A 25,544-nucleotide genomic window follows, 5' to 3' on the forward strand; every position below is an offset into this window, starting at 1 on the left:
GGCTGGTACAATTGCAACATTTAAGAGGCATTTGGATGGGTATATGAATAGGAAGGGTTTGGAGGGATATGGGCTGGGTGCTGGCAGGTGGGACTAGATTGGGTTGGGATATCTGGTCGGCATGGACGGTTTGGACCGAAGGGTCTGTTTCTGTGCTGTCCATCTCTATGACTCTGACTCCTTTTAAATCATCTTCATCTTGCTGTCCATGTCATCATCTTTCTCTACTCCCCCATTCCTGAGTGCAAAATCAATAATAGCAGTTTCACTGGAATCTCAGCATCTGAGTAAACTGACATCGTGTTGTTTCTTAATTAAAAGTCTTTGAGCAGGTACAATTCTGTGGGAACATCCAATTATATCCACAAAGTTTAACTTGCTTGAGGCTGTGCAAGATGAGATAAAAGATAAACAGGGCAATTTGATAGCATTAGCAGTCATCTTATCTTCTTTTCCTAATGCATTTCTGATTGTAGTTGTGGACGAGTAAAATATGAGTGGAATGTGTCGAGGTGTAGTGTATGGCACAGGTTGCATTTGCATGGTGTATGAATATCTGTTAATGAATTGGATGCTGGCCTTTTAACTGTTTCTTTACAGATAAAAGAAGATGATTCTAGTTTCAAAGGTTTTTCTTCCATTAATTAACACTCGCTATTAAAGGAACAAAGTCGCAAGTAAGGAGAACTCTGTTGACTCTTTCATGCAAGGGACCAGCATTTCCCCTGCTCTCCTGCGCCAAATCAAAATGTTTTTTTTTTGAGATTCCCTGCAGTGTGGAAACAGGCCCTTCAGCCCAACCAATCCACATCAACCCTCCGAAGAGTAACCCATCTGGACCCATTTCCCTCTGACTAATGCACCTAACTCTGTGGGCAATTTAGCATGGCCAATTCACCTGACCTGCACATCTTTGTGACTGTGGGAGGAAACCGGAGCACCCGGAGGAAACCCACGCAGACACGGGGAGAATGTGCAAAATTCCACACAGACAGTCGCCCGAGGCTAGAATTGAACCTGGGACCCTGGTGCTGTGAGGCAGCAGTGCTAACCACTGAACCACCGTGCCTCCATGGTTGATGGAGTTTAAGTGTCGAATGTATTCAGTGCAGTTTGAGTTTGAGATTTTATTTACGAGTTAAAATGTTGCTGAACTGTCACTTTGCCTCCAGCAGCTGCTTTGTGTCTAATGCAGCAACGTCTCATCTTAGCTTCTGTGACATAAGGACCAGCCATGAGTAATTTGGTAATGAGAGATTCAATAGGCATTTATTACAGCTCCTTAATATGCACGTGTTTCATGATCTGCGGCACTTCAGTGTCTGGCTAATTCTAAACTTCTCAGTTGCAAACAGTAGCATGGTTCCATCTGCATGTCATGTTTCTTGCGACCCCAGTTATGATGGAGTCTGAGACCTTAAGAGCCTCAGAACACATGCTCTGCTGCAGTGGTGATTTGAGGAGATAGTCGCTTAAAGGCCTACTGACAATCTAACAATCTAACTCCAGCAGGTGTGTGGAGGCAACCCCTGCATAAAGAGTTGACCGTGGCCCTCAGTCATGTTGAGGAATGCACCCTCTGACCTTTCTGGGGCAGCACATTGGTTCAGTGGTTAGCGCTGCTGCCTCACAGCACCAGGGACCCAGGTTCGATTCCACCCTCGGGCGACTGTCTATGTGGAGTTTGCACATTCTCCCAGTGTCTGCATGGGTTTCCTCCGGGTGCGGCGGTTTCCTCCCACAGTCCTAAGATCTGCAGGTTAGATGGATTGACCATGCTAAGTTGTCCATAGTGTTCGGTGCATTAGTTAGAGGGAAATGGGTCTGGGTGGGTTACTCTTCGGAGGATCGGTATGGACTTGTTGGGCCGAAGGGCCTGTTTCCAAGCTGTAGGAATCTAACCTAATCTCAGCTTTCTGTTGGTCAGCTTGTTTGCAAGAGGCTCCTGAATTAACCTTTTTTATTTCGATGTCACAACGCAAGTTGGTTGGTCAGCTCAGTTGGCTGGATGGCTAGTGTGTGATGCCTACATTGTGGATTCAGTTCCCGTACAGACTGAGTTTACCATGGAGGGCTCTCCCCTTCTCCTAAGCTCTAGTGAACTTCATTGGAAAGAAGGAGGTTAAGAGGGGATTCGATAGAGACATGGAAGATGATCAGAGGATTAGGTAGGGTAGACAGTAAAAGTTCTTTTCCTAGGATGATGACTTCAGCTTGTATGAGGGGGCACAACTACAAATTGAGGGGTGATAGATTTAAGGCAGATGTCATAGGTAGGTTCTTTACTCAGAGAGTGGTAAGGGCGTGGAATGCCCTACCTGCTACAGCTCAGCCACATTAGGGAGATTTAAACAATCCTTGGATAAGCACATGGATAATGATGGGGTAGTATAGGGGGACGAACTGAGAATAGTTCAAAGGTCGGTGCAACATCGAGGGCCAAAGGGCCTGTTCTGCGCTGTATTGTTCTATGTTCAGGTTAAACCACTACCAGTCATGTCTTTCTAATGAAAGCATAGCCCTGTGATCTGTTTAAGCAATGGCTACTTAAACACTTTGCTTGGTACAGATTGATTAAAAAGTAACCATCAATATTATTGATGTAAACCTATCACATTTTAATTTAGTTTCTTTCGAGCACATTTGCTTGATGAGGCCACAACTATGGGTCATGCAGGGATAAAACTGTAGCTTACTCAAATATTTCCATCATCTGGTATGATGTTTTTTCATGTTAACTTATGCTCTTAATGAGTGTTTCTTGTTATGATATTAGTGATAAGGAAATATGGTTTCATTCACCTTTTGTAAAAAATGTATTTTGCATCAGATCTTTGACACCAGAGACTAGGAAATACCTTTGCGTTTTGTTATTTATCCTCAGTGAGCAGCGACCCTTAGCACCACAATGTTAATGTTAAACGAGCAGGTCTGATCATGCAGGTACTAGTAATTTTCCACATGAGCCGTTACCAGTTCAACCTCACTTCCTGAGCCCTTTAACATACCTCGATTTCAAGCGACTATCAGATTCCCTTGTGAAAGCTCTTTTACAGACTGTGTTTCAACAACACTTTCTGGCAAACAGTTCCACCTTCGAAACCGACCTCTGTACAAAGACAATTTTAATTTTTTTCCCCAGCCTCTCCCTTAATTCTTTGTGTGTTGTTTGTGAATTGTGTCGACTTGTTATAATTTTGCTGAGCCAGTCACTATTATAACTCTTCGCAACATTGAAGGATTAACCAATTAGAGTTTCCAATGTCCTCGGTTCCTGCCTGTTCACTGACCTCTTTCAATGGTGGTTGCAAAATACTCGCACAAGTAGAGTCTGTCTTGTTCAAAGTTTAATGTTTTGAAACTCAAAGATTTTAAAAACTAACAGAGTTTAATTCTGGGATACCCGGTCTGTTGTGGACGCTACTTTGAGCTCAAACTTTCTCAGAATCAATCCACAAAGTCTCATTGCATTTCAACACTTTTGGGGAGTGCCCAATAATTTACACAATACAATTGCTTCATGGGATTTGTACAAATTTGTCATCTATGGATATTGTAAAGCTGGAGAGGGTTCAGAAGAGGTATCAGGATGTTGCTGGGTATGGAAGGTTTTAATTATAAAGAAAGGCTGGAATCTTTTTCCCTGGAGCACAGATGTTGAAAGGTGAACTTAGTGAGATTTATAATATCATGGGAGATATAAATACGGTTAATGGGAGTTGTGTTTTCCCTGCGATGGGGGAATTTCAAGACTGAGGGCATATTTTTTCAGGTGAGGGAAGAGAAAGTTTTAAAAAAAAGACAAGGGACAAATTGTTTACACAGTGGTTTTGTGTGTGGAATGCACTCCTGAGGAAGTGATGGGTATGGGTGCAATTACAACATTTAAAAGACACTTGGATAAGTACATGAATAGGAAAGGTTTGGAGGGATATGGGCCAAGCGCAGGCAGGTGGGCCTAGTTTAGTTTGGGATTTTGTTCAGTATGGGCTGGTTGGACTGAAGGGTGTGTTTCTGCGCTGGATGACTCTATCTAGTTTTCTTTGAGAACTTGATGCAAAAATTAAAAATTTGTAGCAGGCTTTTTGGACTGAGCTGCTTGCTGTACCCCCTTTAACTCGGCTCCTTTGTTCTTTGCACTTTTCCTATTTTGGCTTTTTTGAGTGCAGGTACAGAGATGAGAATAATATAAAACAATGGAAAGCACTCAAACTCCAAGATTACTCCAAGGTGAAGGAGCAGCGCTCTGAGAGGTAGTGCTTCCAAATAAATGTGTTGGACTGTAACCTGGTGTTGTATGATTTTTAACTTTGTACACCCCAATCCAGCACCGGCACCCCAAATCACATCAAAACTTGCAATTTGAGCTTGTACTCTATTACATAGATGACTATTTGGCCCTGCATTGGCAAATTATGAACAAGCAAATGTGCTTAGCAGCACCAGTGAGTAGTCAAAGGCGCACCGATTATAGTTCTCTCGTGACTGACCACGTCATTTTCTCCCTATGGATGTAACACCAAACCTCCTTGAGCAGCTTCTTCCACACTGGTCATTCTAGGGAGAAGAAACTTGCAGATATTATCTAATCAACTTGTTCAGAGATGTTATGACACACCTCTGGAGAGGTGGGACTTGAACCCTTGCCTCCAAGCCCATAAGTAGGGACACTCCATGCCGCAAGAGTCCAGAGCCAAGCTTGCATTCCTAAAGTTAATTGCCACTCAATTATTCATTGTTTTCGGGCAAAACACCCTATCTTGTGATGAGCACTTAGTTTGAAAAAGCCCACTTTGGCTGTATTAATCTTCAAACCTCCTTTGGTCAGTGCTCATCAGTTTGGGGTACTGGGAGCAGTTTGGATTTTCAGTGGGACCCAGTGCTGTAGTGCTTGTTTCGGCGCGTCTGATCTTCTTTGTAATCTGATCACAGTTTGACATGTTTTCTCCCAGTTTAGTGTGATTGGCAAACCCCCTCCTTAAGTATAGATCGTGATGGATACAGCCCGAAATGAAATTTGTCACAGGGACTAAGAAGTCCCTTTGCCCTTTCATCTTTTAGCGACTTGCCGCTGTTGTTCCTATGCCACTATAAGAGGCTTTCAGCAGTTCAGTCCTACCTAATCATACTTTGGGTAAATTTTCTGCACTGGGGATATTAAAATATGCTATTTTTTTTCCTAGTTTTTCATGGGATATTCATGTCATTGACAAGGCTCACATTTGTTATCTTTTCCTTGAACTGAGCAGCCTGCTCGGCGACTTTAGAGAGCATTTTGAGAGTCGGCCCTACTGCTATTGGTCTGGAGTCACGTGTAGGCCAGACCCACTGGATAGCCTTCTCTAATAAACATGAGTGAGGCAGATGGGTTGTTAAATCAACAATCGATAATTATTGTCGTGGCCATCACTGCTGAGTTTATCTTTATATGTTGTGGATTTATGACTTGATTTGTATGTGAACCCCTATCTGCAGTGTACCCTTCTGGGTCACTGAATGAAAATCGCAGCGACATTGCTACCTGGCCCCTGTTAGCCCCAGAGAAACTTCAGAGCAGTAACGGGCCATTCAATCCAGCGATCTATTCAAGTACTATACTTACCATGCAGACCACTTCACACCTGGCAAAACTCTATTCGTGCAGTCTCTTTCTTCATTTACTCTCAAAGGTTTTCCTTAATTGCATCTCTGTTGTTCATCTCAACTGCTCTCTGTGGTGGTGAGATCTCCATTCCAGGCAAAAGTGAGGACTGCAGATGCTGGAGATCAGAGTCAAGATTAGAGTGCTGCTGGAAAAGCACAGCTGGTCAGGCAGCATCTGAGGAGCAGGAAAATCGACGTTTCGGGGAAGAGCCCTTCATCAGGAATGAGGCTGGGAGCCTCGGGGGTGGAGAGATAAATGGGGAATGGTGCTGGGGAGCAGGTAGTTAAGAGTGTAATAGGTGGATGGAGGTGGGGGTAAAGGTGATAGGTCAGAGAGGAGGGTGGAGCAGATAGGTGGGAAGGGAGGTTGGCAGGTAGGACAGGATGGTGCTGAGCTGGCAGATTAGGACTGGGGTAAAGTGGGGGGAGGGGAAATGAGGAAACTGGTGAAGTCCACATTGATGCCCTGGGGTTGAAGTGTTCCGAGGCAGAAGATGAGGCGTTCTTCCTCCAGGCGATGGGGTGGTGATGGAGGAGGCCCAGGACCTGCATGTCCTCGGCAGAGTGGGGGGAGGAGTTGAAGTGTGGTTGATTGGTGCAGGTGTCCCGGAGATGTTCCCTAAAGCGCCCTGCGAGAAGGCATCCAGTCTCCCCAATGCAAAGGAGACCGCATTCCAATCCAGATCTCCATTCTAATCAGCCCCCTGATAGAGGTTTTGCCTCAACTCCTTTTTTTTTTCTTTTTTTTTTCTCATCAGGTCAGCAGCAACACTCCCTTGACCTGGGTGAGGCCCAGGCTGCAGCTCCAAAGGTAGGCCCCAGGCTCCTCCTCCACGTCCACGTAGGGCAGCCCGTCCAGGGACAGTCCCCTTCAAGGAGGAGAGTCCTTGCACGTGTGCACTCTCAAAAGGGAAAACACCAGAGCGGCTAGTGATAAGCAGTGCTGTCCACAAGAGCTCTTTTATTTTGTTTTCTTTTTATGGAGTTGGAGGGAGAAATAATGCACTCCACACAGGAGCTCTTCTTTTTTTTTTCCCTCCCACACTACCACCTAAGTGCGGTAGTGCTTATTTTATCCCCAGCACCCATGGTGTGTGTGTGCAGGTGGGAGACACAGTGAAAGACACAAAGTGCACTTGCCTCAACTCCTCATTGTATTTACCAATTTTACCTCAATTTAAACTCACCCTCCCCTTTCGCTCCTGGTCTGAAACTAGGTGTCCACAAGTGGAAACGATGTGTTTCCATCTGATCAGTCTAGATGTTGAGCAGCAGTATGGGCGAGCCACAAACGCTCAAGACTGCTGGAAATGCTATTCTTTCCAGATGCAAGGTTCTCTTAGCAGTAACTTAACAATGACTTAAAAAGGCAGAGAAAATCTATTGTGAAATTAATTTTTAAGTACTCTTTACTATTTTTATTTATTCATTTCTGGGATGTGGGTGTCCCTGGCCTGGCCAGCATTGATAGCCCATCCCTAGTTGCCTTTGAGAAGGTGGGGGTGAGCCAAATTCCTGAACCGCTACAGTCCACCCACCGTGGGTTGACCCACAATCCCCTGAGGGAGAGAATTCCAGGATTTTGACCCAGTGACCAGTGAAGGAACAGTGATATAGTTCCAGGTCAGGATGGTGAATGGCTTGGAGGGGAACTAGAAGGTTCCCATGCATCTGCTGCCCTTGTCATGGGTTTGGAGTGTGCTGTCTGAGGATCTTTGGTGAATTTCCGCAGTGCACATTGTCAGTAGTACACACTGCTGCTCCTGAGCGTCAGTGATGGAGGGAGTGGATGTTTGTGGATGTGGTCCCAATCAAATGGGCTGCTTTGTCCTGGACAGTTTCATGCTTCTTGGGTGTTGTTGGGACTGCACTCATCCATCAGAGTATTCCATTAGACTCCTGACTTGATTTGGAGATGCCGGTGTTGGACTGGGATGTACAAAGTTAAAAATCACACAACACCAGGTTATATTCCAACAGATGTAGTCGGAAGCACTAGCTTTCGGAGCGCTGCTCCTTCATCAGGTGGTTCCACCTGATGAAGGAGCACCACTCTGAAAGCTAGTGCTTCCAATTAAACCTGTTGGACTATAACCTGGTGTTGTGTGATTTTTAACTTTGTACACCTGACTTGTGCCTTGTAGATGGTGGACAGGCTTTGGGGAGTCAGGAGGTGAGCGATTTGCTGCAGTATTCCTAGCATCTGCCCTGAATTAAACATTTATGTAAAACTCAGTGCTTTTCTGCCAAGTTACTAAAGGTGCTGACAGTTGTTTCACCCCAGCAATAATTGATTGTAGAAATACACTAGGCTTATGATTCCCTGCTGGGAGGACAAAGACCTTATTTCAATGCTGCGAGGAGTGGCATGTGATGGGCACTCTGTCACAGCCTGATGCGCTAGCAGCCGTGTTGCTTAGGGTCAAGATCGGGAAGCCAGTGATGGACTTTTATAGTTGTATTAGCGTCAGCCTCTGTCTTCCATCCTCAGTTCACAAGTTTGCTTTCCATTGGTGCTGTAGACTGTGCATCAGCCATTTCTGCTCAGTCAGGTGGCTCTGCATTGGTAGATTTGTTCAGAATGACACGGAGTTGTTTCGAGTCAAGTTGGATCAAGAATCGAAGAGCACCCCATGGAGAAAGCGCATGTGCCAATGCCATCGTAAGCCCGGACAGTTTAAACTCCTGTTCTGACTGAAAACTTGAGATTGTTTGAGGGTGGGTCCTGGGCACAGGAGAGATGGATCAATAGTAAATTTTTAAATGACGTAAAAAATTTGTTCCTGTGTTGTAGGCAAGGCCAGCATTCCTCATCACCCTTGCCCAGGTGGTAGTGAGCTGATGGCGGAGCAGGATCCAAGGGCAAGGGGCACATCACGGCCCAGTAGCCAGGGCCTGGGGTTCGAAGAGCCATATAATGCTGTCCTGAACAACTCCCCCCACACCCCAACCTGGGAAGCCATGTTCTAAACGCTGGTACAGGTGCAGCACAGTTGCATGAATCACCTCAAAATGCAGAGGTGTGTTTATCATAGGATCCCTACAGTATGGAAACAGGCCATTTGGCCCATCGATTACACACCGACCCTCTGAAGGGTATCCCACCCAGACCCACCCCACCCTTGTAATCCTGCATTTCCCATAGCCAATTCATCCTGACCTGCATGTCTTTGGACTGTGGGGGGGAAACCCACGCAGACACTGGGAGAATGTCTGTGTGGAGTTTGCACAGTCGTGATGGAGGGCTCTTGCCTGAAACTTCGATTCTCCTGCATCTCGGATGCTGTCTGACCTGCTGTGCTTTTCCAGTGCCCCACTCTTGACTCAGGTCAGCTCCCTCCCTCCCCCCAGCAGGGGGGCTGGTAAGAGGGCTTCGCATTAAGGGAATCGGCAAATGAACCAGAGGGGTGAGACATTCTTCTGTGGTGAATTGTTTATAAAAAAAACTGGGTTATTTTCCCTGTGTGGAGATGCTTCCTGTACTGGAAAAGGATCCAGAAGGGAATGATGATGTTTGTGCTAGTTTATAGATTTGTAATAAACTCCTTGTAAACCACATGCACTCCTTTTGCTGCCCAATTCAGCATACAGGCATCAGTTTGTTAACAGTTGATGTCTCAGCATCCAGCTCATTTCTGGAGCACCTCTCTAAACCCCTCTGCCTCACGTGTGTCACGTGTGTGTGTGTGTGTGTTGGGGGTGGGGGGGTGTGCACAAGGAGAGGTGCGAGGGAGTCAGTGTCTCACTTTCTCTCTCACTGCATCTCTCTCTCTCTCTCTCTCTCTCTCGGAGTCTTGTCTCCGTGGCACTGTTCCCTGGTGTACATTTGCTCTCTCTCTCTCTCTCTAACTGTGTGTATCTCTTTCTCTTTCTTTCTTTCTCTCTCTCTCTCTCTCTCTCTGTCACTGTGTTACTCTGTCTCTCAGGGTATTCCCTAACACCTGTCTTTTTGACTAAACCTTCATGCACCTGTTCAAATATTTCCCTTTAGGGTGTCATATTTCATTTGGTAACATACCTGTGCATTGTCTTGGGTCTTCTGCTGTGTTAAAGATGCTACACCAATGCATGTGGGACTGAAGGGTGCAGCCAAATGCTTTGTGTTGACAGTGTGAAGTGAAGAGAAAGCAATGATTCCGATGGCATTTGCTGCTGTCACCTGTTCCTTGTGTGACTGCTGTCATGGTGCTCCATGGGAATCACCGATCATTGAGTGATGACTTTTTGAATGGCCTTAAAATCAGGGCAGTTGCTGTGATGACAAAACTAAGTCACCTTTTCAGTTTTCTAAAGAGCTTCTTCTAACATGAATTAATTATCTCTTCAAATACCCTGCTCAAACAAATCTATCTACTGAACATCTGCTGAACAATTGCTTACGTTTGGCTAACTAGATCTGCAACGAGTGTTTTTTATAATGAAAGCAATAGCAATTCTTTTTAGGGGATGTATAGTTTATTCATACATATGCACGTTGTTATCACTCCTGGGCAGAATGGGTGTCACACTGAGAGGAACACAAGCGAATTAAAGAAATGAGGTGATGTGGACCTGAGAACTAGGAGGATATCTGAATTCTGAATGTCAAACGAGGTGGATTTTGACACTCATTTTGAAATGCCCAAGCTGTGCGCCAAGTTATACAGCCTGGAAACAGACCCTTCAGTCCAACTTGTCCTTGCTGACCAAGTTTCCCAAACTAAACTAGTCCCGTTTGTCTGAATTTGGCCCGTATCCCTCCCAACCTTTCCTATCCATGAACTTATCCAAATGTCTTTTAAATGTTGCAACTGTACCTGCATCGACCACTTCCTCTGGCAGTTCATTCCACACACGAGCCACCTTCTGCATGCAGCAGGTTGCCCTTCAGGCCTCTTTTAAATTTTTCTCCCAAAGGCAATTCCTGGTTTGCCAAACCTGCTGAGGGATTCAGGGATCATTCTGGGTCTGTGTAAGTGTCACCACACGGTGGCTTAGTGGTTGGTACTGCTGCCTCACAGCGCCAGGGACCTGGGTTTGATTCCAGTCTCGGGCACTGTCTGTGAGGAGTTTGCACGTTCTCCATGTGTCTGTGTGGATTTCCTCCGGGTGCTCTGACATCCCCCCACAGTCCAAGGATGTACAAGTTAGGTGCATTGGCCATGCTAAATTGTCCACAGTGTTCAGGAATGTGTAGGTCAGGTGCATTAGTCGGGGGAAATGTAGGAGTAATAGGTTAGGGGAATGGGTGGGATACTCTTTGGAGGATCAGTGTGGATTTGTTGGGCCAAATGGCCTGTTTTCACACTAGGGATTCTATGAAATCTCACAGTTGTGAAAGCTGATCAGTCAGGCTCATGACCTTCACCAATACTCAGTACCTTGGGCGATGGACTCTACTTTGCAACTTCTGCACAAGTCCCCTGCCTTACAAACTGGTGGAGTTCTTCCATTAGTTTTTTTTTAAGGTGGTTGGACTTCCGAAAAGCACCACCTCGAAATGTCACAAAGAGCCAGAAGAAGACTGATCTGCGTTGAGAAACCAGGTACCCTTTGTAAAAGTGACGCTGCCATGGATTTGAAACAAAGTAGGCGAAACGGTAGAAAAAAAAAGGAGTTCATTTTATTTTTCACCAGTTTTTCTAATCAGTCTGTTCAGGGATGTTATTAGACACCTCTGGAGCAGGTGGGACCTGAACCCACCCCTCCCAGTCCAGGGGTAGGGATGATACCACTGCATTGCAAGAGGGTCCCCAGAAAAGATTGTTAGGTGCCACTAAGTAATGCCTTAACTATCTGTGTGTTGTAAGGCCATTTGGACCAATCCATCCTTATGAAGGGGATTGCTAACCTTCTGTCCTCTCATGTAACAACTTATTTGCTCTTCTTCCTCCCTCCCGAGTTTTCTGACCCCCCCCACCTTCCCCGTCACCATCCCATTCTTCCTTCCTTCCCACTGTCCCACGTCTGTGCCCAGTTTTCTCACTCCCCACCCCACTCACCCATCCAGCAATTTGATCAGAGGATCATTCAAACTGCTACACAGTTGTGGTTTCTACATAATGGAATGATAATTGGCAGCACTGGGTACAGCAGTATTGGACTCTGAACAGTGGCTACAGTAGATCTTGCTGTTAACGGAGGAGAAAGTGAGGACTGCAGATGCAGGAGAGCAGAGTCAAGAGTGTGGTACTGCAAAGGGCCGGGCTCTTAATGAAAGACTTTTGCCCGAAACGTCGATTCTCCTGCTCCTCGGATGCTAGTTGTTAACTGAGTCTTTTGGCTCAGCAAACGACAGTGTCATCTCAAGCAGCACAGTGCACAAAGTGACTATTTAATCAAGATCAGCCGACTGTCTGCAACAAACCTTGAGACCAAAACCTACAGCAAAGTCTACCAGTAAAAGCAACATTATTTCTCCAGCAAGCATATAGTTTATTAGAGTCATAGTCAGAGAGGTCTACAGCGCAGAAAGAAGAACCGTCAGCCTTTTGAGGTTGTGCCAGTGAAAGACAAACACCTGACTATTCTAATCCGATTTTCCAGCAATTGACCCATAGCCTTGGCATCACTAGTGTGCATCTAAATAGTGAAAGGTAGTTGCAGTGCATAAAATCAATCCCAGTCATTTCCTGTAGAAAGTTGCGCAGGCATGTGACATGGGATAATTACCCAAATATTTCTGTTGTGGTCTTGACTTGCAGCTTCACTATATACAGCTGCCTGTTTAAGACACATTTTTTTTTGACAGGTTCAGGTATTACTAGATGCTGTCAAGGACAATGATCTCACACTTCCTGACAGTGGTAAAGGTGTAATGCTCATATGACATTCCTTTGTGCTTTGTTTATAATACCTTTGTCAACCCTTCGGATTCCTCTTTTGTGTCAAAAGACTAAGTGCGGGTGCACATAATGCAAAGAGCAGGAATTTGGACTGGTGCAGTGTCTCTCCCATTGCAAATACATTCAGAACTGATCAAGCTCCTGATGAAAACTTGATACTCTAATATCCAGGGCCTAATTAGTAGCACGGTGACTCAGTGGTTAGCACTGCTGCCTCACCGCGCCAAGACACTGGCTCAATTCCAGGTTTGGGTGTCTGTCTGTCTGTGTGTCTGCATGGATTCCTTCTGGGTGCTGTGGTTTTCTCCCAGGTTAGGGTGAATTGGCTGTGCTAAATGTCCTGGGAGATGCAGGCCAGGTGGGTTCGCCATGGGAATGCAGGGATGGGGTAGGGGGCAGGTCTGGGTGGAATGCCCTTTGGAGGGCCAGTGTGGACTCGATAGGCTGGATATCCTGCTTTCACATCGTAGGGATTCTGTGATTCGACTGTCCTCCCAGTGATCAACACTGATCATACCTGACATACTTTCCATGCCTTCAGCTACTCCAATTAACAGAGGTATTAGCTTGGCTCTTGAATGCTACTCCAGTGACAATATCATTACGTCACCAACTCCCCTACATTTACTGCCATTTGGTTTTGGACTCCCCAGAATGTACAGTTTCTATATAACTCACCATCCTGACCTGGATATTCATCACTGTTCCTTCACAGACACTGGATCAAATCCTGGAGCTACCTCCCTAACGGTAACATGTGTGCCCCACACATTAATGACTGTGGCAGGTTAAGAAGGCAACCACTACTCTCTCCGGAACACTTAGGATATGCGACAGACCCCATCCAATAAATGAATAATTAAAAAATCAAGTAGATAAACACTTTCCGATTAGTTTGAATTATTTTTTTAAATATTGACTTTCCAAAGAACTTAAAGCCTTTACTCTGCAAATATTAGTGTCCAAGGAATTTCCCAGTTTGAATTATTGGGCTGTTACCAGGGGAGCTTAATTTCCTGATTTGCTGCTTCAAAAATAGAGTTGGAAATGTCGCATGAAATGATGATAAATAGCATCTCTTTACAAAATTTCTAGTCTACGCAGTTCCTACATTCCATCCAACTTTTGTCACTCTTCCCATGAGAGAAACTCCCTGGTGAAGTGATAGACTCCCTTCAGTGTGGAAACGGGCCATTCAGTCTATCGAGTCCATACTGACCATCCGAATCTTCGAAATAACCTACAACATCTGTATTGAGAAAGAAGTTCATTTTTCATCTCGTGGTGGGAGTAGTCAAAAAAAAAGGTCATGTCTGGCTGACCGTAGTGAACAGCAAGTGGTGGGTCAGAGTGGGGAGAATAAACACAGGACAGATGTGAGAAAGTAACCCTTTACACAGAGGGCATTCAGATGCTGGAATGATGTAACACAGTGCAGTTGTTGAGGTCATGATGCAAGATTCAAATGTTAACTGCCTTCTCCAGTGGGAGTAAAGGATAGTGATTTGGTATTCCATACTGGCAAGATTGAATGGTCTGCTTTTCATCTAATCATCAACATTGTCAAGCTTGAAAGTCAAGTTCTGTTTGGGGTGCCATGGGGTTTGAAGTTTGTGCCCCACATGGTCTGTACCCAACGTATGCAGCCCATCATTGTAAAGTATGGTGCTGGAAAAGCACAGCAGGTCAGGCAGCATCCAAGGAGCAAGAGAGTCAATGTTTCGGGCTTAAACCCTTCATCAGGAATTCCGGTCAGGATGCTGCCTGACCTCTGTGCTTTTCCAGCACCACACTTTTCGACTCTGATCTCCAGCATCTGCAGTCCTCACTTTCTCCAATATGCAGCCCATAACATATTTGGCACCGTAAACAGGCAGAAATTTTACTGCTGCCTCAGGAGCAATGTTCTGATTATGGAAAATGTGTTGTGCTACAAAGAAGGTCACAGAGACCTTGATGAATTGAATTAAATTGAATTTATTGTCATGTGTACCGAGGCACAGTGAAAAGTTTTGTCTTGCGAGCAATACAGGCACGTCACAGAATTAAGGAGCAGTCATAGTAAATAATAGGTAAACAGTAACAAAAACCAAAACACAGGTACAGGCGAGTGTTAAGAGTTTGAGAGTCTAGTCAGTATTCTAACAACAGTAGGGTAGAAACTGTTTTGAAACCGGCTGGTGCGTGTGTTCAGGCTTCTGTACCTTCTCCCCGATGGTAGAGGTTCTAGAAAAACATTGCCAGGGTGAGATGGATCTTTGAGAATATTCCTTTGAGAATCTTTGATGAGCCAGTCAGGCAGCGCCCCACAGCAGGGAACACGCAGCTTTATCAATTATTTGCCTCAATGGTGAGTTTGAGGAAAACGTGAATGTTATTGCAGAATGTTGTCGTCAGATGTGGCAGCTAGATTCTACCTTGGGAGCTATATTGTTCTCCGCGGGCCTGCTGGACTTCATGAAAGATTACAAAAGAGAGGGAATTTTCTGCAGTTGTGTCTATGGGTGAGAGGGACTTTAACATTCCATTCCATGCACCCATCCTATTCAGGCACCAGTGGTTTCAGACCCTGGAAGCATTAATTTTAAGTAAATGCCTTAAGCTCTTACATGCCTGAGTAACAGCAGTGACTGCACGTGAAACACTTAGCATTGCTGAAAGGATCAATAAAGAGCTATTTAACTGTAATCTTTTATTTTACGTTCGCACATTAAAAATGGCCATCGCCTCTATTCATCGGTGTGCATTTGCCCTCAGAACTGATATTACTTTTGATTCTATGGATGGTAGAAGCTTTGTCACAAGTTTGCAACGCTCCACGTACTACTTTCGCAGTGCTGTTGATCTGATAGACTCTGCAAGAAAGACACCCAGTCACCTCCCAAACTGTCCTTCATCCCAAAGGAGTGTACAGGTCGGAAACCTGAGAGAAACAATTGCGAGGATGATTCAGGAGAAGAGTGAAAGTAATAGGGTGGTTGTTATGGGGGACTTTAACTTTCCAGATATTGACTAGGAAAGCTATAGCTCGAGTTTGTTAGATGGGTCGGTGTTTGTCCAATGTGTGCAGGAGGGTTTCCTGACACAATATGTAGACAGGCCAACAAGAGGTGAGGCCATACTGGATTTGGTTCTGGGTAACGAACCAGGCCAGTGTTAGAATTGGAGGTAGGTGAGCACTTTGGGGATAGTGACCACAATTCGGTGACTTTTACTCTAGTGATGGAGAAGGATAAGTGTGCACTGCAGGGCAAGAGTTATAGCTGGGGGCAGGGAAATTATGATGCGGTGAGGCACGACTTAGGATGCGTGGCTTGGAAAAGTAGGCTTCAAGGAAAGAGTGCAATTGATATGTGGAGCTTGTTCAAGGAGCAACTATTGAGTGTCCTTGATAAGTATCTCTGGTGCGGCCGCATCTGGAATAATGTGTGCAGTTTTGGTCGCCATACTATAGGAAGGATGTGGAGGCACTGGAACAGGTGCAGAGGAGGTTTACCAGGATGTTGCCTGCTATGGTAGGAAGATTGTATGAGGAAAGGCTGAGGCACTTGGGGCTGTTTTCATTGGAGAAAAGAAGGTTGAGGGGTGACTTGATAGAGGTGTACAAGATGATTAGGGGTTTAGATAGGGTTGACCGTGAGAACCTTTTTCCACGTATGGAGTCAGCTATTAAGAGGGGGCATAGCTTTAAATTAAGGGGTGGTAGGTATAGGACAGATGTTAGGGGTAAATTCTTTACTCAGCGAGTCGTGAGTTCATGGAATGCCCTGCCAGTAGCAGTGGTGGACTCTCCCTCTTTATGGGCATTTAAACGGGCATTGGATAGGCATATGGAGGATAGTGGGCTAGTGTAGGTTAGGTGGGCTTGGATCGGCGCAACATCGAGGGCCAAAGGGCCTGTACTATGCTGTATTTTTTCTATATTTCTATGTTTCTGTCTAGAATGCCACTCCACCTCCATCACCGAGGGGTTTTACTCTTCCCCCTTCTTGACTATCCAAGAATTCCAGAAGTCTCCAGGAATGAGGAACCTCCAGGGCACAGCCTAAAATTGCTCCAGTTGAGCATATTTCATTTCTTCCTTTATGAAGAGTGTTGGGGAGAAAGACTGATTTGACTGAGAATCATGGATCCCGTAATTGGACATTGTGATCTGTTGACGTTCGGATTGAAGTGGGATAGAGGCGAAACACATGAAGCAGGCAACAGCAGAGGTACAGAGTTGGTGATGGGGTCGTGGAACAAAACTTCCAGGAACGTGTCCAACTCGTATTGACCCAATTCCTTACACCAGGCATCTTGCAATGACAGGAATGCACCCATCGGAAAGGGCAGGCCTGTCAATTCTGTATGCAAGCTTCTTTGGGAAACTTTTCCCCTCCCATCTGTTTAATCCTCCCTGCACCATCCTTTGCTGATTGTCAATAAATCCAGCTCCCAGAGTCCTCTCTCTTTCAATCTAGATCCAGTTGTCTAGGGTAGGTCTGTGTATCATAGTCATACAGTACAGAAACAGACCCTTCGGGCCAACCAATTCATGCCGATTATAATCCTAAACTAAACTAGTCTCACCTGCCTGCCTGCATTTGACCCATATCCCTTCAAACCTTTCCTACTCATGTACTTGTCCAAATGTCTTTTAAACATTGATTTATTTATTGTAACGTGTACCAAAATTCAGTGAAAAACTTTGTTTACGAGTAGTACAGGCAGATCACAGTGAGCAAAGGTGTACAGAACAAAAGATTTACGCAGAGGTGTACAAGTAACATTACGCAGGGAGTGCAAAGAGATCAATGTTGGCAAGATGAACATTATTTGAGGCTAGAGAGCCCATTCAATAGTCTAATAACAGCTAGGCAGAAGCTGTCTCTGAACCTGCTGGTGTGTGTTCAGGATCCTGTATCTCCTGCCTGATGGGAGAGGTTGTAGGAGATCATCACCAGGGTGCCATAGGTCTTTGATGATGTTGTTCAACACCAGGTAATAGTCCAACAGGTTTACTTGGAAGCACTAGCTTTCAGAGCACTGCTCCTTCATCAAGTGAACCACCTGATGAAGGAATGGCACTGTGAAAGCTAGTGCTTCCAAATAAACATGTTGGACTATAACCTGGTGTTGTGTGATATTTAACTTTGTCCACCCGAGTCCAACACTGGCTCCTCCACATCATTGATTATATTGTCAGCCTTTCTACAGCAGTGAGCTGTGTAAATGGAGTCTGTGGATGGGAGGTTGGCTTCCTTGATGCTCTGGGCTGTGCAAACCACCTTGTGGAGTTTCCTGTGGGCCTGGGCAGAGCAGTTGCCCGTACCAGGCCGTTATGCACCCGGACAGTCTGCTCTCATTGGTGCATCTGTAGAAGTTGTAACTGTACCTGCACCCACCACTTCCTCTGGAATTTTATTCCACACACAAACCACTGTCTGTGTGTTAAAAAAAAAAGTCCCTGATGCCTTTTTAAAATCTTTCTCCTCTCAACTTAACAATATGCCCCCCAGTTTTGAAATCCCCCACCCTCCGAGAAAATACATCTACCATTTGCCTTATCTATACCCCTCATGATTTTGGGAATGGGAGGATGTTAACTCTTAAAAGCAGCTGAATTTTCTCATTACTTCTTTTGGAGACAGGTGTCCTGGTGACAGAGGATTTTGTTTAACTTGGAGTGAGTTTGAAATTATACATTGATTAACGAGTTGACAGTGTTCACCGTGATCTCATTGAGTGACGGGTCAGACTCACAGGGCTGAGTGGCCTCCTCCTGTTCCGACTTCAAGCTATAAGCCGAGTCAGATTTCTGGCTGGGTAGGATTAAGTATATCCCAGGCTGAAAGCAGCACGTCTGGTCAACCCTTTGAAGAATTGTTGCTGTCTTTAGGTAATTAGGTCGGGGCAGTTTGATCGTTACTTTCCTGACAGGATTGTAGGCTGTATGAAGAGAGAGTGTCTACTCAACAACATGTTCCTGTTTAGAACCCACCGACATGACCCACAAGGTGAACTTTAATTAATTGCAACAAATTAAAATCCAAATTTGCTACAGCGAATAATGTCTGAAAGCTTTAAGAGCAGTTAATAAAATTTTATAAATTATTTGGCCATGTTTAGCGTTTTATGATGAGAAATAGGAGTTCATTAGAACATTTAATTAACTGCTGAGGTACGGAACTGATAGTCAAGTTATGTTTAATAAACAGTAGCAAAGGTAGACTTAGTGTTTTTAATTGATGTTGATGTAATTTCTCGGTGCACGTACAGTATTTGTCGGGTTAGTTTGATGTAGATGAGCTAATCTAATTTATCAGCTGGGAATTAGAATATATCCCAGGCACTTGATGCAAATGTTATCCAATTTAAACAAGTGGATCACTCTGTTGCTAACTGAACCTGTTTACATTCACCTTGATCCTTTGCTACCCCTGTGTCTGATTTCTCGACTGCCTCTCCTGTTTGTCATGATTTGGAGATGCGGTGTTGCACTGCGATGTACAAAGTTAAAAATCACACAACACCAGGTTATAGTCCAACAGGTTTAATTGGAAGCACACTAGCTTTCGGAGCGACGCTCCATCAGGTGATAGTGGAGGGCTCAATCGTAACACAGAATTTATAGGTTTGTTGTGCACCTCTAAACTATGTGGAATAACTTTTGTGTTCCAACTACTGGTATCATCCTGAAGCCGTATGGTTTCAATAAGACCTTGATCAGAAAGATCAAACTGATTTCCCTCGATACATTGCAAGTCATCGAAAGAATAAAAGCTAATGAAATGAAATGAAATAATGAAACTAGCTTCATATTGTGAAGCAAGATTCTATAATTGCATTTCAGAACCTTGAAAGAGAAGAGAGATGACGGGTGGTGGTTTAACCTGAGGGTCACCACTCCTCAGGGGGTGAGGGGAGAGGTTAAGAAGGTGGGCCCTTCATAGTGACCTCAGTTGGTGCAGGCATTGAATTTGTGCTATTGGCGTCACTCTGTTTTGCAAACCAGCCATCCAACCAGCTGAGCTGCCTGACCATCGTACCTGTGAATGTGCGTGCCTCTTCAGTATGAAATGAGAAGAGAGTTTTTATTGGAGGGCCTGCACTCTAATGAAGGGAGGAGGTAATGATCTCTTGTGGTGGAAACAGAGAATGGACAACCCATCATCTCAACCCGGCCACTTCACTCAGAAACATGCCCAGGAGACCAATCCCCAGCCTCAGGTCAGTGGTTTCACAAGAGCAGCAAATTGAGGAGAATCAAGGAACTCGCTGAAATCTGTCGCCTTTTGAGGTTTCATTATCGAAGCTTGCAGCACAACAGGAAGGCAGTTGGTTCTTGCCTGTTTTGGGTCTTTGAAGAAATTATCTAATTAGTCCCCTATTCTGCTCATTCATGTATGCAAGGTGAGTTGTGCTTTGTATTCGTATAACATTTTTAATATGCTAAACTGTTCAAAGGCACTGTGTATACAGTGTGTCCATTCATGTGAGTGCATTTGTCTATATTGAGTTTTATCCACACAAGCATCATTGCTTTGGTAGCTGGAGACTTGAAATGAGTGAGGATATATTTGTGTACTGCATTATAGGGAGTTATTTTTGAAGTTTTAAAGGTGGCTCATCACTGTACAATAGGAAATACAATTATACCAGTTTCATTGTCATGTACAAAGCATTCAAGAAACGTCCTGTTGGATTGCCCGTTCTGGGACTGTGTGTCCAAATTCTCATTAACAAAATAAAGAATTGCACTGATGAGACACCACATGAAACCAAATGATCAAATGGAAAAACTCGATCACTACATCTCCAGTTAAAGGGTCCCTGTGGGAGCCCCTCAGAATATCACAAAAGAGATTATGTTGTTTCAAAGGAAACATTATAAAACATTGTAATAAAGCAATGCATTGTGGTTACAACTATTGCTGTATGACTTGCGTGGTATTTTTAACGCTTTGTTCCCTTTGTGCCCCTGGAAGTGTAATTTTCTATGTTTGAGACGTGCTCATCAATAAGAATCAGTCTTTAAATCCTGCATGGTCATTTCGGCACCAGCATGTGAGATGGAAACCTGTTGGTTTTTATTTAGAATGTAGGGAAAAAAATGGTGACATCTTGCAAAATGTCCGTGTTACAGAGGAGGAAGTGCTCGATGTCTTCAAATGCATAAAAGTGGATAAATCCCCAGGACCTGATCAGGTGTACCCGAGAACTCTGTGGGAAGCTAGGGAAGTGATTGCTGGGCGTCTTGCTGAGATATTTGTATCATCAATAGTCACAGGTGAAGTGCTGGAAGACTTGGAGGTTGGCTAATGTTGTGTCACTATTTAAGAAAGGTGGTAAGGGCAAGCCAGGGAACTGTAGACCCGGGAGCCTGACCTTCGTGGTGGGCAAGTTGTTGGCGGGAATCCTGAGGGACAGGATGTACATGTATTTGGAAAGGCAAGGACTGATTATGGATAGTCAACATGGCTGTGTGTGTGGGAAATCATGTCTCACAAACTTGATTGAGTTTTTGATGAAGTAACAAAGAGGATTGATGAGGGCAGAGCGGTAGATGTGATTTATATGGACTTCAGTAAGGCATTCAACAAGATTCCCCATAGAAGACTGGTTAGTAAAGTTAGATCTCATGAAATACAGGGAGAACTAGCCATTTGGATACAGAACTGGCTCAAAGGTAGAAGACAGAGGGTGGTGGTGGAGGGTTGATTTTCAGACTGGAGGCCTGAACCAGTGGAGTACCACAAGGATCGGTGCTGAACAGGTCCACTACTTGTGAGCATAAGAGGCACAGTTAGTAAGTTTGCAGATGGCACCAAAATTGGAGGTGTAGTGGACAGCGAAGAAGGTTACCTCTGATTACAACGGGATCTTGATGAGATGGGCCAATAAATGTGAAGTGCTGCATTTTGGGAAAGCAAATCTTAGCAGGACTTATACACTTAATGGTAATGTCCTAGAGAGTGATGCTGAACAAAGAGACCTTGGAGTGCAGGTTCATAGTTGCTTGAAAGTACAGTCGCAAGTAGATATGTTAGTGAAGAAGGCGTTTGTTATGCTTTCCTTTATCGCTCAGAGTATTGAGTACAGGAGTAGGGAGGTCATATTGCAACTGTACAGGACCTTAATTAGGTCACTTTTGGAATATTGCGTGCAATTCTGGTCTCCTTCCTATCGGTAAGATGTTGTGAAACTTGAAAGGGTTCAGAAAAGATTTACAAGGATGTTGCCAGGGTTGAAGCACACAGAGGGTGTTACGTGTATGGATTGAGCTGCCAGAGTACGTGGTGGAGGCTGGTACAATTGCAACATTTAAAGAGGCATTTGGTTGAGTATATGAATAGGAAGGGTTTGGAGGGACATGGGCTGGGTGCTGGCAGGTGGGACTAGATTGGGTTGGGATATCTGGTCAGCATGGACGGGTTGGACTGAAGGGTCTGTTTCCATGCTGTTCTTCTCTTTGACTCTAAGGCTCAACTCTTCTCCCTTCACCCCTCGTCACCCTCAGTGGTCCCTTGGGATTGAGGTTGACTTATTTCCAATCTATTTCAATGGATTTGGAGATTGCTGGTAAGACTGATATTTGAAGATTTGGAGGGAGGGGTTTGATCTCTACTCTCTACATAGTTGAAGGAAACTCATTAGACAGAATGGAGAAAGGAAGATTCATGAAGTAGGGTGGAAAGAAGCTTCAGAGCAACTATAGAATCCCTACAATGAGGAAGCAGGCCATTCAGCCCACACAAAACCTTCAAAGAGCATTGCATCCAGATCCAAACCCCTACCAAGTACATTGAACCTTGCATTTCCCATGGCAAATTCACCTAACCTGCACATCTTTGGACTATGGCAGGAAGCCAGAGCACCCAGAGGAAACCCAAGCAGACATGGGGAGAATGTACAAACTCCACACACATGTGGTTACCCAAGGGTGGACTTCAACCCAGGTCCTTGGCACTGTGAGGCAGCAGTGCGAGGGTGGCACAGTGTCTCTGTGGCTAGCACTGCTGCCTCACAGCACCAGTGACCCAGGTTCGATTCCACCTTTGGGTGACTGAGTGTGGAGTTTGCACATTCTCCCCATGTCTGTGTCAGTCCCACAGTTGAAAGATGTGCTGGTTAGATGGATTGGCCATGGGAAATTGCCCAGAGTGTCTCGGGATGTGTAGGCTAGGTGGGTTAGCCATGGGAAATGCAGGGTAGGGCAGATGCAGGTCTGGTTGGGATGCTCCTCAGAGGGTCAGTGTGCACTAGATGGTCCAAATGGAAGTCTTCCATTCTCTGATTCATTCTGTAGCCACCATGTCAAGCCTGAGTGAGGTATGATCCCAGCAAAATTGACTTGAGCGTAATGGCTTGTTCATGCCTATGTAGGTTCACTGGTGTCTGACTGGACTATTTTCATGTAGCCGCATTTTAAGTGGCGAGAGTGTGGTGCTGGCAAAACACAACAGGTCAGGCAGCATCCGAAGAGTAGGAGCATTTTAAGTGGCCCCTTTTTGCAATTTGTGCCATGCGTTCCCCTTCTGATTGTCATGTGGCCATGCACGTGTGCATCTCAGTGATCCCACTGGGGCTTTCTGATTCATGGGATGCTGTGTTCCATGTCACCACGTCACCATGTCAACCCCACAGCTTAGGGCACATGCCAACTGGTCCCTGAGTCATCTCCTATTAACTATGGATTTTAAGGATATTTAGTGAAGGTACAACATAGTTCTATCCCTGCGATCAGGATCCAACCCAGAGACTCCTCTTTTTATTCCAGCTTTACCCTGAGAAAGCCAGGGGTAACCATCACTCACACTAGAAGTGTTTATTCTTAATTTCTATCATCTGAATTTCCTTGATCTGTAAAGAATTAGGATATTTCATTGGGGTCAGATTCAGCAAATGATACAGAAGATGGTTCACTTGGAAAATGATCACGAAAGTGATCTCTAAATTCTATATAAAATGGAGCAAGTGGTTGTTAAAGTTGCAGGGACTGGATTCTTGGATCTTTATTTTTCATGTGTTGATGGTGAAACTGTCAGTCTGATGATGGATAGGATAATTTGAAGATAAGGCTGTGTCAAAAGAACATTGGGTTTTGTACATTGTTCTCATTTCCTTAATAATAAAATAAAAATTGACTTGTTTCCCGAGGGGTCTAGAAACGCTGACAGCTTTGCTGTCCTGTTCTGTTTAACTCTTGCATCTCTGCGGCTGTTCCAATAGGACAGCACTGACTGGCTCTGACAAATCAGGCTGGTTGTGGCATCATTGTCCTCTCCCGAAGAGCAAATGAAAAGGAAATTAAATAGAGTCTGCCCACCTGGTGCCAAGGGTCTGTCCATCTGGTGCTATATCACTACCTGCCAGGTGCTCTGGGTCTGGCTGCCAGCTATTCTGGGTCTGCCCACCAGGTGCTGTGGCACTGTCCACCTGGTGCTGTGGGTATGTCCATGTCGCTGGTGGAACACAGAGGGGCTGACCCAGTGTTTTGACTGTGGTGTTTCACATGAAGGAGCAGTGAGACCCTGCGATAGCGGATGGGCTGCCTTCAGTGCTTAGAGTCCACAATGGGCAACATAATATATTAAGTAGAAGATTTAATTTAAGAGTGTGAGTGTCACGAGAAGGACACTTGGCCCTTTGAGCCTGCCGTACCATTTGTTAAGTTGGTGCCATGGTCTGGTAACTGTGTCAGTATGTGGTGGTGGTGGTGGTATCTTAAACTGCAACCTGATCTGAGAACAGGACATTGGGTTTTTTGTCTGAGAAACTGCAGAACTGAGTGATTGGAGCTCTCGTCGTTCAGTAAACTTGAGGTAAATAATTGGGAAACATATTATTGGGTTAACAAATAGGAACAGGAGTAGGCCACTTGGCCCCTTGAGCCTGCTTTCAGTAGGATCATGGCTGATCCAACATTCCTCACATCCACTTTCCTGACCTATCCCTGTAGGCCTTGATTCCTGATAGACAGATTCTTGATCAATCTCAGCCTTAAATATACGCATCTGTCCCCACAGCTCTCCACAGCAAGGAGTTCCAAAGACTCATAATCGTCTGAGAGAAGAAATTGATCCTCATCTCAGTCTTAAATTGATGACACCTTAGTCACCAAATTCTCAGATTTTAAATTGAACAAAAAGGAGCAAAGTATCAAAAAGGAAAATATCTGTTCTTCATTGACTAAGTTTATTTCATTTCAATGGATTAAAAATAATGTCCTCAGCACCTAATTTCTTCAACCTTGCCTTGTGTCTTTTACCCTTTTGTCCACTGCTTCTTTGTATTTAATCCTCTCCCATTATTAGCTGAAATAACCCTCATCAAAATGAGCAGACCCTGGCTTCTGACACGGACTGTCCTTTTTGGTGTCTCTGCGTTCTTCACCATGATGTAAAGCCCAAAACTGGCCAATTGTTTTCCAAGTCTCCTTTCACTGAGCTGGCATCTGCATTACCACAGCAAATCACGTCGTGCAATCTCAAGGGCATGGCTCATCTGTCTCTCGTGTTCATGTGCACCTGTATTGATGACTGTGGAGTCTTGCTACGTGCAACTGGACTCCTGCATTTTCTTACATCACTGAAGCTGCAGTTCACAATAATTCCCTGCAGTTGACCCTCTCTGGAATTTGAGGCAGGTGAGTAAGTAGTGCTGAAGTAAAAGTCTATCTTGGTTTGTTGCAAATGTATCCTCTACTGTTTGCCCTGTTCTGCTGCTGCTCTCAGTCCAGGCTGACTAATATCCTCCCAATCTCAACCTATCAACTCACTCAATGACAGAATTCTCTGTCCAGCTAATGTTCTATATGCCATGATAAGATACTTTGTTAAAGCTGAAAAGTTGGAGTTTGGGAGTTTTTTTCATTAAGCCACTCTTTGACAAAGCCATCAATTAGACTGCTCAGTTTTCTATCTTTTGCACAGTTAGAGTCATAGAGTCATAGAGATGTACTGCACGGAAACAGACCCTTCAGTCCAACCTGTCCATGCTGACCAGATATCCCAACCCAATCTAGTCCCACCTGCCAGCACCCGGCCCATATCCCTCCAAACCCTTCCTATTCGTATACCCATCCAAATGCCT

General features: G+C 44.8%; 1 long non-coding RNA gene and 1 pseudogene across 2 annotated transcripts in view; one reads left to right on the forward strand and one right to left on the reverse strand.

The window, feature by feature from the left end:
* Nucleotides 1–25,544, forward strand: part of LOC122541897 — a 418,077-nt gene that overhangs the window by 189,216 nt on the left and 203,317 nt on the right. The window lies entirely within an intron of this gene.
* On the reverse strand, nucleotides 11,378–11,495 carry LOC122541953 (annotated as a pseudogene).

The sequence above is a fragment of the Chiloscyllium plagiosum genome, chromosome 38, assembly GCF_004010195.1.
Source record: "Chiloscyllium plagiosum isolate BGI_BamShark_2017 chromosome 38, ASM401019v2, whole genome shotgun sequence".
NCBI classification, from domain to species: Eukaryota; Metazoa; Chordata; class Chondrichthyes; order Orectolobiformes; family Hemiscylliidae; genus Chiloscyllium; species Chiloscyllium plagiosum.